The following is a 14,015-nucleotide window of genomic DNA, read 5'->3' as shown; positions in this document are numbered from 1 at the left end:
GATATATACTTTTATATATAAATATATATTTATATATTTTATATAAAAATTTATATGTTTATAATGATATATACTTTTATATATAAATACATATTTATATATTTTATATAAAATGTATATGCTTATAAGGATATGCACTTTTATATATAAATATATTTATAAGGATATATATAAATATATATGTATGCTTATAAGGTTATATACTGTTGTATATAAATGTATATATTTATAAGGATATATACTTTTATATATAAATATGTTTTTATAAGTATATATTTTAAAGATTATATTTATGATATATTTATACATTTTTATGCAGTTATTTTGTATAATTATATTTCATTCCCAACCTCCACATTTCCTTTCAAATAGATCCTGTTTTATGGGAATGGTTTGTGTCCGGAGGACTTTTATATATTTAGATCATAATATCTTCCCTTCATCTTTCTTATCAGTTTCAATTCTTCTCTCTCCTGCGCATTGTCAGATAGTGGGAATCAGAAAGGACTAGCCCTCATCCTTTCAAGAATTCATGGTAATGTTCTTTTGGGAGAACATCAAAATAACAAAAATTGTCCCTGATCTGTTCTGCCCCCCCCCCCACCCCCAGATAATAGATAGAGTCTGTTCTGCTCCCAGATATTCGTTCAAGAGTGACTTGGGGACATTTGATTTAGAGTTTTCCTTGTCAAAAATGCTTTCTTAAAGACGGAACTGGTTTGGAATCTACTCTAAATTTTTCGCTCTCATTTTCTTGTATTTCAAGGCTCAGCTTAGCTGCTGATTCATCTACTAAACATTCTCTGATCCCAGCTGAAGGCAATCCACGGAAAGTCTGCTGACTTTGGAGTACAAGGACACGGGTTAAAATTCCACCTCCTCTAATTCTTTTTTTTTTTTTTTAACCCTTACCTTTTGTCTCAGTGTCAGTTCTAAGGCTGGAAGAACAACAAGAGCTAGGCAACTGGGAGTTAGTGACGTGCCCAAGGTCACCCAGCTAGGAAATGTCTAGGGCCAGATTTGAGCGCAGCATCTCCTGACTCCAGGCTTGGTACTCTAACCACTGTGCTATCTAGCTGTTCTACCACCTCTGATTCTTACTGCCTATGTGACCTAGACAAGGCAAGGTACAAGCATTTTTTAAGACTTACCATATGCTATATACTGAGAAATAGTAACACAAACAAAAAGACAGCCCCTGTCATTAAGGAGCTGGAATGATCATCCAGTTACATCTATCTAATTATCTCTATCAGTAGATAGATTTGTCTGCATATATAGAGATATCGATATAAATAGATGCCCATATATATACCTCATATATATATGTGTACATACACACACACACACACACACACACACACACACACATATATATATATACTTCAATCTGTATATCTCTCCATCTGAAGATAGTTGCTCAGAGTTCCTAAGCTTTTCAAATTCTTTTCAAGATTGTTATTGTATAAGTTATTTTTCTGATTCTGCTTCCTTGATTTGTTTGTTTGTTTGTTTGTTTGTTTTGTTTTTTATATAACCCTCACCTTCCATCTTAGAATCAATACTGGGTATTGGCTCCAAGGCAGAAGAGTAGTAAGGGCTAGGCAATGGGGGTTAAATGACTTGCCCAGGGTCACACAGCTAGGAAGTGTCTGAGGCCACATTTGAAACCAGGACCTCCCGTCTCTGGACCTGGTTCTCAATCCACTGAGCCACCCAGCTGCCCCCTCCTTCCTTGATTTCTTAATGTAGGGATCAGGGGAGAAAGGGAGGCCACAGAGAAAAAATTCAGAACTGAAAAATAAAATAAAATTGATTTAATAAAAAGGAAAGAAAAATTTTCCCCTTTTCACTACTGTGGAGTTCTGTATAAGTCTCAGCTCCAGGGAGAGGGGAAAAGCTAGCCAGACCTAAAGATGGGAAATCCTGGGTTCAAATTTGGCCTCAGACACTTCCTAGCTGTGTGACTGGGCAAGTCATATAACCCCCCATTGCCTGGCCCTGACTGCTTTTCTCCCTTAGAACTAATATTGGTTCTAAGACAGAAGGTGAAGAGTTTTTATTAAAAAAAAATTTTTTTTAGTCTCAGCCCTTTGCCCTTTAGAGTTCTACCATCTAGAGGACAAGATAAGACTGATAAGCATGAGAACATGGGAGACTAATTTGCCATCAGGATAAGCACATGCTGAAATGGCGGAGTGATAGCTCAAGCAAAGGCCAAGGGCAAGTTCATTCTAACATCAGAAAAAAATTCCTTTTTCAGACTCTCCTCAGGCCCATGTGACAGAGCATACAAGCAACTTTTCTGATTACCATCTGGTCATCAGAGCCTTCTCAAAGTCCCTCCTTAATCTACAGCTCTCTGGCCTCCGAAACCTTGAACTGTGCTCTACCCCTCTGTCTTTCTTTCTTTCCTCCCTCCTTCCCTCTACTTGGTCTAACCTCAGGCCAGATGGAGAAGTAAACAAAGTTTTGATCCATATAATTATAGAATTTTGAAGCTGCAAGAGACCTTAGAGATCATCCAATCACTTTAGAAAGGCAAAAGATAAGGCTCAGAAAAGTAAATTAAATTGTTTGAGACCACTAGGCAGGTTAGTGGCAGAGCCAGAACTGAGAATTCAATTCTCCTTATTTCCAGCCCTTTAAAATTTCCAGTAGTTATACTAAGTTTACCTATTCCTTGCCTTTCTCAGTTCTCTAGCTGCTTAGGGAAAGTCCCTTTTAAAAAAAAATGTGTTTTTTTTTGGTTAAAAAATTTTTTTCCATGGTCACATGATTCTTCTTTTCTCCCTCCCTTCTTCCCTCCCACTTTTGGAGCAATACCACTGGGTTATCCATATATTAGCACTCAAATCCTATTTCCATATTCATTTTTGTAGTAATCTTTTAAAACCCAAACCCCAAATTTTATACTGTGGTACAGAGAGGGGAGCATAACAGTTTTGCAGTCTTTTCAGAGTTCTGTCAGTTCAGGAGAGTTTAGAAACTTGGGAAAAAGTTTCAGTTGGTCCTGGGAACTTGTGCAGGGAACCAGGGTCCAGCTGAGCTCCTTCTTGAGAATGAAACCTGGCCTAGATTTGCAGTTTCCTTTTGAGATTTGTTAATTTAGTTAAATCCCTAGAATCTCCCTACCCTACCTCATTCCTACCTTCATTTCCCCTATCTGAATGTCTGAGAAGAGTGAATAGGAGCCTTGCAACAAATTATCAATTGAGTCTTTGTATCCAGCTTCCTAACCCCATTGATTACAAACCATCTTGAGAGCTGAGTTAAGGCAGGTCCTTTCTCAGTCTCACATTCCTGTTTCCCTTCCCCCACCTGAGGTTTCTCTAAGCGGCTGTTAGGGCTACCTTAATCCTCTACCCTGCCAATCTATCCTAGAAGACAATAAACCCCATTTGTGTTTAAACAAGACCTAGTGGCTACTTCATTAGTTAATTAGTAAGAGTGAGAGGGAGAGAGGAATAACATACACTCTGGAGTTTTGGGGGAAGCTGAGGGTGTCCATTTTGAAGGAAGTGTAACTTCAATACTAGTCCCTTCCTGTGAAACTGACTAAAGCCTGAAGTCAGTTTCCAGCTGTCTTGGCTGACTCTATCTTGGCTCTGTAAAGTGTCCTTTACTTGAAGGGATCAGTCTATTTCCCTTCAGTGTTTTGTCTTTAAGCTAAGTCCCAGTCTGTATTTCCCTGTTGCTGTTTGCCTGCCTTAGATTAATTCATCCTCTCCCTTGCAACCCTTGTTACCTCAGTGTTATACTCCCTGAACTCAGACATTCCCTTATTTCTCCTACCACCTCAACTACCAACCTTCATCATTATACCTGCCTCATCCACAATATTGCCTTAATTTCCCTACTACCTAGTTTATTCCCTTGATTACCTCCAGCCTTGAGTCCCTTGCCTTGCCTTATTCCCTGTTCCTACCAGTGATTATCCCTAGCTTCAACTTCATATTACATCCTGCAAATCCCCTTATTATATCCTAAAATTCCCTTATTACAATACCCATATAAACAAATGATAAATCCCATGTTTTCTGCTGGATTTCTACTCCCACATTTCTTTTCTAGATGTGGATAGCATTCTTTCTCATAAGTTCCTCAGAATTGTCCTGGATCAGTAAATTGCTATTAGTAGCAAAGTCCGTTACATTTGATTTTCCCGCAATGTTTCAGTTACTATGTACTATGTTCTCCTGGTTCTGCTCATTTCACTCCTCATCAATTCATGGAGGTTTTTCCAGTTCTTATAGAAATCCATCAATTCATCATTCCTTATAGCACAATAGTATTCCTTCACCATCATATACCACAGTTTGTTCAGCCATAAGGAGACTCCCTCTCTTAAGGAACTTCCTATCACCTAGGCTGGTTCTCTTCAAAAGCTAACTCCAAAAAATTTTTGGATACCCTTAACGTATAAACTTCCTATCTTATACTCCATTCCCTAAAGACTTCATTTCCTAATCTAACAGATACAGCCCTATTAATATATTCAATGAGTACAAAGAATACTCTGAGTACATTAAGGGCGTGTGACCCTGGCCAAGTCACTTACCCCTGTTTGCCTACGTTTTTTCATCTATAAAATAAGCTGGAGAAGGAAATAGAAAACCATTCCAGTATCTCTGCTAAGAAAATCCCAAATTATGTCACAAAGAGTCAGACAGGACTGAACAACAACAAAAAAGAATACTAGAATTGTGTCAACTCACTTTTAAGGACCACCTGGGAAATATTCAACTCTTATTAGCTAACACCAATCAATCCTATTTGAAGGGGAGCTGACCCTCTAATTCAATCAAGAGCTTTATACATTTTTAAGTATTAATACCTTGTTAACACATTAACACTTCTTATCTTGGGATCATATCTTGGGGTGTTAACAAATCTTGTGATTATATATACTAGGAGGGGGGAAATTAACCATCAAAGATCATCTTTCTCTCTGCTTCCCAAAGTCACTGAATTTGGGGCACTAGATTAGAGGACAGAAGTTGTATCAGTTTTCAAAAAAAAAGAAGAAAATAGTCTACAAGAGGCAACTAAGTGGCAAAGTAGATAGAGCCAGGTCTGGAGTTGGGAGGACCTGGATTCAAATCTGGAATATTTCTTAGCTGTGTGACCCTGGGCAAATGACTTAACCCCAGTTGCCTAGCCCTTGACCTTCTTAGAATTGTTTCTAAGACAGAAAGTAAAAGGGGGGAGAGGAGGGTGTTAAGTTAAAAAAAAAAAAAAAGCTTGATTTTGATTCTTGGGGAAATTCCAGAAAGAATCACAAAGGAGATGGTTGGTGAATATCTAGAAAATGAAGTAGAGGAAAAGGGGAAAATGTATGACCAAACTAGACATAGACAATATTATGAAAAATGAAATGGATAATTTTGATTACACTAAATTTAAAAGGTTTTGTACAAACAAAACCAATGCAACCTAGATTAGTGGGAAACAACAACTTGGGGGGGGGGGATTTTATAGCAGATTTCTCTGACAAAAGCCTCATTTCTCAAATATATAGAAAGAACTGAGCCAAATTTACAGGAATACAAAGCATTCCCTGATTGATAAAGGGTCAAAGAATATGAACAGGCAGTTCTCAGAGGAAGAAATTAAAACCATCCATATTCATATGAAAAAATGATCCAAATCATTATTGATTAGGGAAATGCAAATTAAAACAACTCTGAGATACTACCTCACACCTATAAGATTGGCTAAAATCACCAAAAAAGGAAAATGACATATGTCAGATGTGGGAAAATTGAGACTCTAATATTGTTGGTGGAATTATTAACTGATAAGAAACTATTGGGGAGAGCAATATGAAACCAGATTCAAAGGCCCACAAAACTATGCATACCCTTTGACCCAGCAATACCATGACTGGGTCTGTATCCCAAAGAGATTAGAGATAAAGGGAAAGTGCTTACCTATACCAAAATATTTTTACCAAAATGTTTTTGTAGTGGCAAAGAATTGGAAACTGAGGGATTGTCCATCACTTGGGGAATGGATGAACATGTTGTAGTATTTATTGGTGATGGAATACTATTGTGCTATAAGAAACAGTGAACTGGATGATTTCAGAAAGAACTGGAAAGATCTTCATGGACTGATGCAGAGTGAAGTAAGCAGAATCAGGAGAACATTGTACACAGTAACAACAATATTGTACAATGATCAACTGTGAAAGACTTAGCTATTCTGAGCAATACAATGATCCAGGACAATTCTAAAGGATTTATGACAAAGAATGCTCTCAACCCCTAGAGAAAGACAGGAGGAGTTAGAATACAGATCAAAGAATACCACTTTTCACATTAGTCTATTTGTGTTTTTATTTTGAGGTTTTGGCTTTATATGAGTATTCCCTTACAACAGTGACCAATATAGAAGTATGTTTTTCATGACAATCCGAGTATAATCCAGATCAAATTGCTTACCATCTCTGAGAGGGGGGAAGAAAAGGAGAAAGGAGATAATTTGGATCTTATAATTTCAGAAAATTGTTATTACATGTAACTGGGAAAATAAAATATCTTTTAAAATAAATAGAAATAACATCTTTAAAAATTTGTATTGCATGAAAGTATAGCTATAACTGATATCAAACTTCCTGCTTCAGGAAGGGTGGAGAGGACAAAAGCTAAATTCTAAAATGTCACAAAAAATATATATTTTTTTAAACCCTTAACTTCTGTGTATTGTCTCATAGGTGGAAGATTGGTAAGGGTGGGCAATGGGGGTCAAGTGACCTGCCCAGGGTCACACAGCTGGGAAGTGGCTGAGGCCGGGTTTGAACCCAGGACCTCCTGTCTCTAGGCCTGGCTCTCACTCCACTGAGCTACCAAGCTGCCCACCACAAAAAATATTTTAAAAATTGTTTCTACATGTAATTGAAAAAATTAATTTTTAAATAAGAAAATTAGGTGGTTATGACAATAATAGCTAACTTTTATAGTGTCTACTCTGTCAAGCACTGTGTTAAGTGCTTAACAAATATCTCAAGTGCTCCTCACAACAACCACTAAGGCACTGATTTAATCTCTGATTACAAATAATCAGCAGGGCTTCATCAAGAATAGGTCATGGGGCCAATATGAAGGAACTGGGATTGTTTAATCTGGAAAGGGAAAGAGTGATGAGGAACATGGTCACTTTTCCAAGAATTTGAAAAGCTGTCTTGTGGAGGAGGGGTAAAACTTGTTCTGTTTTATCCCATGGAACAGAAATGGGTAGAAGTAGCAAAGAGATCCATTTAGGCTTGACTTGAGGAAAAACTTTTTAACAATTAGAACTGTCAGGATTGAGAGCCAGGCTTGGAGATGGGATGTCCTGGGTCCAAATCTGGCCTCAGATACTTCCTGGGGAAGTCACTCAACCCCTATTGTTAGCCCTTACTGCTCTTCTGCCTTAGAATCAATACTTAGTATCAATTCTTAGACAGAAGGTAAGTGTTTTTAAAAAAGAGAGACACTGTTTGCAACCACTGTGACATGACAAGAGTGAAAATTCTTAACCAAACAAGGTGGAGAGAAAACCGTAAAAGAAAATATACAATTTGGATTATATACAATTTTAAAACTTTTTTTATAAATGAAGTCAAAACAAGTAGAATCAGAAATGATGTTATCACATAGGGAGAAGGGGGTGATCTTTGCATCCAATATCTGTTAGAGGTTGAACTGCCAAGATAAAGCAGTGTAATGGGGACCAAGCCAAGGACTCAGCTTGGGAGCAAGCAGGACTCTGTGGGATACAATCCTACCAGTGGGTACTTGGTGAGCCTGTTTTCAGACATGCATAATGGAAGGCATTCAGATCATTATTCTATAACCATGCCTCTCTGTTTACTGTGTGCAAAAGGGAAGCCCTTTGATTGGTTGCTGAGTCAACCTTGCATTCTTTTTTCTTGGTGGTAATCATGGCAATGACTGCTGAAAATCTCTGGGGAATGAGTGTCAGGCACCAGGCACCAATGCTCTCCTAACTTAGGCCTACACAAGGCGATGAACACATTTGGCCTCTTTGAATGTGTCTTTTAATGCTCTTGAGTGAAGGATCATGTAAAATGGTGACTTTTGGAAGATCAGAAAATGACCTCCACCAGACATCCAGGAGCTAGAGTCCCTACTTCTAGAGTTTTCTGGCAGCCAAGCAGGGTGAGGGGCTGGTACTGAGCCCAACAGAGGAGCTCTTCCAAGATCCTGTGTCTTGCAGCAACAATGGAGCAACTGTCAATTGGTGAGGCCATGCAGTATTCAGAAATTAACTTGGTGGCATGAATAGTGTAATGATTGCATTAAATTTGGGGCCATTTTTCCCAAGGACTAAGATGGGAGAGGAATATGTCCCAAGTGTAAAGGATGGCATTTGTACTTGGGTTCTTACTACACTATCTCTAAGATCCCTTTCTATTTTATTATTTTTATTTTAATAACAAATTTCCATGTGAGTTTTCTGAGGTTATATGATCCAAATTGTCTCCCTTCCTTTTCCCTCCCCCCTCTTGGATTTGACAAGCAATTCAATCTAAGTTATACATGTAATATTAAGTAAAATGTTATTTTATTTTAATAACAAATTTCCACTTAAGTTTTCTAAAGATATATGATCTAAATTGTCTCCCTTCCTTCTTCCCTCCCCTCTCTCAGAGCTAAGCAATTCAATCTAGGTTATACATGTACTATCATGCAAAACATTATTTTATTTTTTTATCTTTATTTGAATAACAAATTTCCACATAAATTTTCTGAGATTATACGATCCAAATTGCCTTCTTCCCTTCTTCCTTTTCCCTTCTCAGAACTGGCAAGCAATTCATTTTGGGTTATACATGTATTATTATGCAAAACATTATTTTATTTTGTTTTAATAACAAATTTCCACATAAGTTTTCTGAAGTTATATGACCCAAATTGTTAAACATGTAATATCATGCAAAACATTATTTTTAAATTTTAATAAATTTCCACAGAAGTTTTCCAAAGTTATCCAAATCATTAAGATTCCCTTTCTAAAAACTAATTGATGTAAATTGGACAGGTAAAATTAGAATGGTGATCACTGGGGCAATCAGTAATATAGGAGATACTAAGTGGGGGGTTGATATTAGAGGGAATGTGGTTGAATAGGGGCTAGAGCTGATAGCATCAGAAAAATATACTGCTGCCCCCTCAGGGATAACCCTAGAACTCTAAGGAAGAAATGTGGCTTATCAGGGCTCTAGGAATTCAACTTATCAGTGTGAGTGGAAGTTGGGATATAGACAGCCAGAGTTTATATGGGTACATGGGGAAATGACAAATATTTAAGACCAAAAATCACTCTCCTCATTGTGGTCAGAGGTCACAGAATATACTCAGACTATTTTCAGAAGAAATGTGAATAACCAGAAGCCACATGGAAAAAAATGTTCCAAATTGCTAATGAGAGATACAAATTAAAACAACTGAATTGAAGATGTTTAAAGAAAAAGTAAATAATTGGAATAATTGGAAGAAGACATACTGACAAAATTTTACTCTGTGTGTGTGTGTATGTGTGTGTGTGCAACTGTGACAGTCCAATTGACCTGGAAAATGATTTGAATTTGTTAGAAAAGTCACAATTGTTTATGCTTTTTGACCCAGACATCCCACTATTGAGAGCCAAAGGAAGGCAATGAAAGAAGAAAGGTCTCATGTATGCCAAGATCTCTGGAGTGGTGCTCTTTGTGGTTGAAAAGAAATGAGGAACAAGGGGGTTCATGAGGAATCCATACTAAGAAAGAACTAAAATTTTTTTGTTATATGAGCATAATGGAATATTACCTCCCAGTAATGAAATGGTATATGTAAAGAATCTGAAACAACTTGGGGGACTTTTATGAACTGATACAGAGTGAAGAAAGCAAAAGAGTACTATTTACAGATAAACTCCTCCAAAATGTAATAGGAAACAAAACCAAAAATTCGGCTGATGCAGTTATGATCATGGTTAAATTTGGTCCCAGAGAACAGATGATGAAACACACTCACCTTCTAATAGAAAAGTGATTGGCACTTAGGGGATACAGAATATTACTGACTCTTTCAAATTGTTTGCTTTTTTGGTTGGGTTTCGCTCATCTTTTTTCTTTTGTACAAGGAAGAAGTCAAAGGAATAAGGGGGTGAATTAAGAAATGGATAGAAAAAAGAACAAAATTCTTATAAAAGGCAGCTTGGGAGAACTAAGACCTCTGAGTGCAGAGGAAAGCATACTTTTTCATTTTGTTGTTGTTGTATTTTTTTTTTAATTTTAAACCCTTAACTTCTGTGTATTGACTTATAGGTGGAAGAGTGGTAAGGGTAGGCAATGGGGGTCAAGTGACTTGCCCAGGGTCACACAGCTGGGAAGTGTCTGAGGCCGGATTTGAACCTAGGACCTCCTGTCTCTAGGCCTGGCTCTCAATCCACTGAGCTACCCAGCTGCCCCATTTTGTTGTTGTTTGTTTGTTCTCTGTGTGTATGTGTGCTTTCTTTTGCAGCACAGCTAATAATGAAATGTTTTGCCTGACTTCATATATATAATGGATATCATATTGCTTGCCTTCTCAAAGGGTGGGAGAGAAGCAGGGGGAAGGAGAGAATTTGGAATTAAACATTTTAAAGAATGTTTTTTTAAAATGTGTTTGGGAGCTGCACTCTTTGTGTTGGCAAAAAAAATTAGAAAATGAGGGGATGCCCTCCGATTGGGGAATGGCTGAACAAATTGTGATATCTGTTGGTGATGGAATACTATTGTGCTCAAAGGAATAATGAACTGGAGGAATTCCATGTGAACTGGAAAGACCTCCAGGAATTGATGCAGAGTGAAAGGAGCAGAACCAGGAGAACCTTATACACAGAGACAGATAAACTGTAGAAAAATCGGATGTAATGGACTTCTCTACTAGCAGCAATGCAATGATCCAGGACAATTCTGAGGGACTTATGAGAAAGAAAGATATCCACATTCAGAGAAAGAACTGTGGGAGCAGAAACACAGAAGAAAAACAGCTCCTTGATCACATGGGTTGATGGGGATATGATTGGGGATGTAGACTCTAAATGATCACTCTAGTGCAAATATTAATAATATGGAAATAGGTCTTGATCAATGATACATGAAAAACCCAGTGGAAGTGCTCATTGGCTATGGAAGGGGGGAGGGAAAGAATATGAATCATGCAACCCCGGGGAAAATATTCTAAATTAATTAATTAAAATGTATTGGGGAAATGGATAACAAAATAAAAGTAATTTTAAAAAAATCAAAGGCAGCTTGGCATAATTGATAGGCAAGTGGCCTCAAAGCCAGGAATACATGAGTTCGAGTCCTACCTCAGACTGGCTAAATACCTTGAGCCTCTCAGGGCAGTCGGACCCTGAACTGCAGAGGTGCGGGTCCTCATTGGTTGGGGTTTTCCCCACCTGGGGAATCCTCCTAACGAATGACTTCACCACAGCTCCAGTGGCTTCTATGAGTGTATTTATTGAATAAGGGGATTTGGCTAGCCCAGTATCTAGAGTCCCTTCTAGCTCGAGCATTGTGCAACTGAGTAACGTATCCGTCTGTGCGCAGCCCCGGGGATGGAGGGCTACATAGGCCGAGGAGGTGTTCGTCACCGAGGAGTGACAGACACCTCTCCCAATGACTTCACCCACAAGTTGGGAACAAAGCTGGCACGGGAAGCCGGCTTTCCTTACCCCAGTCCTGGTAGCTCTCCCGTAAGAAGAGCGTACCAGATGCTCGCCCCCCTCTGTCTGCTGCTGCTCTCACCTTGGCTGCCTGAAGGAGCGGTGACAGCACGAGCTCCCCGGGTGCCTGGGCGGGAGGGGGCTGGCGAGGGCTCCCAAGTCCCTCCCCCACGCACCCCACCCCCGCCCATTGGAGCCTGCAGCCAGGCTGGCCAGCTCCCGGCGGCTCTGTCCAAGGTGGCGGTGGCGGGTGACGGTCCGGGGAAGGGGGGGAGGGAGGGAAGGATCAGAGGCCGGAGCTCATCCCTACGCGCCAGGCTGGGTTGGGTCGGGCCGGGCTGGGCTGCGGCTGCGGCTGCTGCAGCGGCTGCGGGTCTCCGCACTGACGCCAGCCGCGGGGGCGGGCGCGGGGGAGGGCGCCCTCCCAGCACAACTCGGGCCAGTCCTCAGGTGAGTGAAGCGCAGCAGGGGCGCGAGGGGTCCAGGAAATGGGTCGGGCCAGGAGGCGGGCTCTTGGAGGCGCCCCTACCCCTTCCCCGGGCCTCCGAGCTAACTCAGGTTGTCCTCGAGCACGCGTGGGAGTGGGCGGGGCGTGGGAGTGGGGAACGGGGATGGGCTCGGGGTCTGAAAAGCTGAGAGGCTTTCTATGTGTTCTCAGAGATAGGATGGTGATAGAAGTCGCTGAAGATGGAGATGTTGGGGTGGAATTACGGCTCTGTGACGGGCTACTCGTGTGACCTTGGGCAAGTCACTTCCCATAATTGGGCCTCAGGCTCCAAAATGAGAGAATTAGCCTAGATTCACCCTTTTGTCCCTTAGCCTCGAAGAAGAGCAATTTTCTATTTCCTGCTCTGGTTCTGGTTCCCGCAAGGGGTAGGGGGTGGGGGAGCAGAGCATCGTTCTGAGGCGGAGCACCCAGAGGGCTTTGGGTAGGGATGCTCCAGTACACATTCACTCCTCTGCCGGAGGACCAAGGACTCACCGCCCTCCCCCAATCCATTTCACTGGAAAGCTGGCTGAGTTCTGGCAGCTTAGGAACTTTGTTCTTATTCCCGGTCTATGTGGTGGCTTCTAGGAGGTCGGTCCGGAACTGTCCTGAGATTCCTCCCCAACTCCTACCTTCACCGCCAAGACCAAACGGCATATTTCAGTTTCCTGAAGCTAAGGCAGGCGCTGGGTGTCTCAGGTGTGCGTCCGGCTCTTCACGCTGGTGGGTGGATCTGGACAACACCTAGGTCGCTGCTGGACAAACGTTGGGGTTGGCTGTTGGGATTTCACACCCAGATTCTGTGTGCTTAGGGAGTCACCTGTTCAGCCCCTCTTTACTCTGGCCACTGGAGGCCATGGACTAGAAAAGAGGCTGCATTTGGAAGGTATGAAGCTGCGGACCTCTGCCTAGGATGGCTGGCCCTTTTCTCTAACCGAGATGTTCTCGTGCAAAGGATGCTGGGTTGGGGAGGCTCCCAGAGCTCCTGAGAACTGCAAGGATTTTCTAGGTAAGCCGCTGAGCTCAGGCTCCTTTTATCACTGTCCTTCTCCCCCGATCCCATACTGCTCTCCCCCCACCCCCATCCCACCCCAGCTCTCTCCTGCCCCCATGGGGATTAGGGGATTTAGGCACAGAACTAAAATAGGTCTGTCTTGACTCACAGATGCTTTGGGTCTCTAGTGCCTCCAGCCCAAAGATTCTTAACCTTTGTAGTGTCATGGACTCCCCTGACAGTTGGATAAAAGTCTATGGGCTCCTCAAAATATTGTTTTAAAATGCATAAAAGAAAATACTTAGGATTACAAAGAAAACCAATAACAAAACAATTAAATTATAAAAAAATTTTAACCCTTACCTTCCATCTTAGAATCTATACTATATATTAGTTCTGAGACAAAAGAGTGATATGGGTTAGGCAATGGGGGACAAGTGACTTGTCCAGGGTCACACAGCTAGGAAGTGTCTAGGGCCAGATTTGAACCTAAGATCTCCTTCTCTAGGCCTGACTCTAAATCCACTGACCAACCTTGCTGCCTCCTATCAAAATGTTTTTTTAAATGTAATAGACTCACTGAAATCTGTCCACTGATCTCTTGGAGAGTCCCCCTCCTCTTCATAGACAGGATTAAGTCCTGACTCTCTAAGGGGATGCTTTCCTGACCTCTTTTACTCTTTGGACTTTACCTCCCCCACTAAAGTACCAAAGTTTTGCTGTTCCTTTCTATAAAATCTCAGGGCCTCCACACTCACACCCATCCACACCCAGCCTCATTCCTCTAGTAGGATTAATTTTCATTTTGGCTTCATTCGCTGAGCTAGAAAA

This window comes from Gracilinanus agilis, chromosome 1, assembly GCF_016433145.1.
Source record: "Gracilinanus agilis isolate LMUSP501 chromosome 1, AgileGrace, whole genome shotgun sequence".
In the NCBI taxonomy this organism is placed as follows: Eukaryota; Metazoa; Chordata; class Mammalia; order Didelphimorphia; family Didelphidae; genus Gracilinanus; species Gracilinanus agilis.
Note: the sequence above shows the minus strand (reverse complement) of the source record.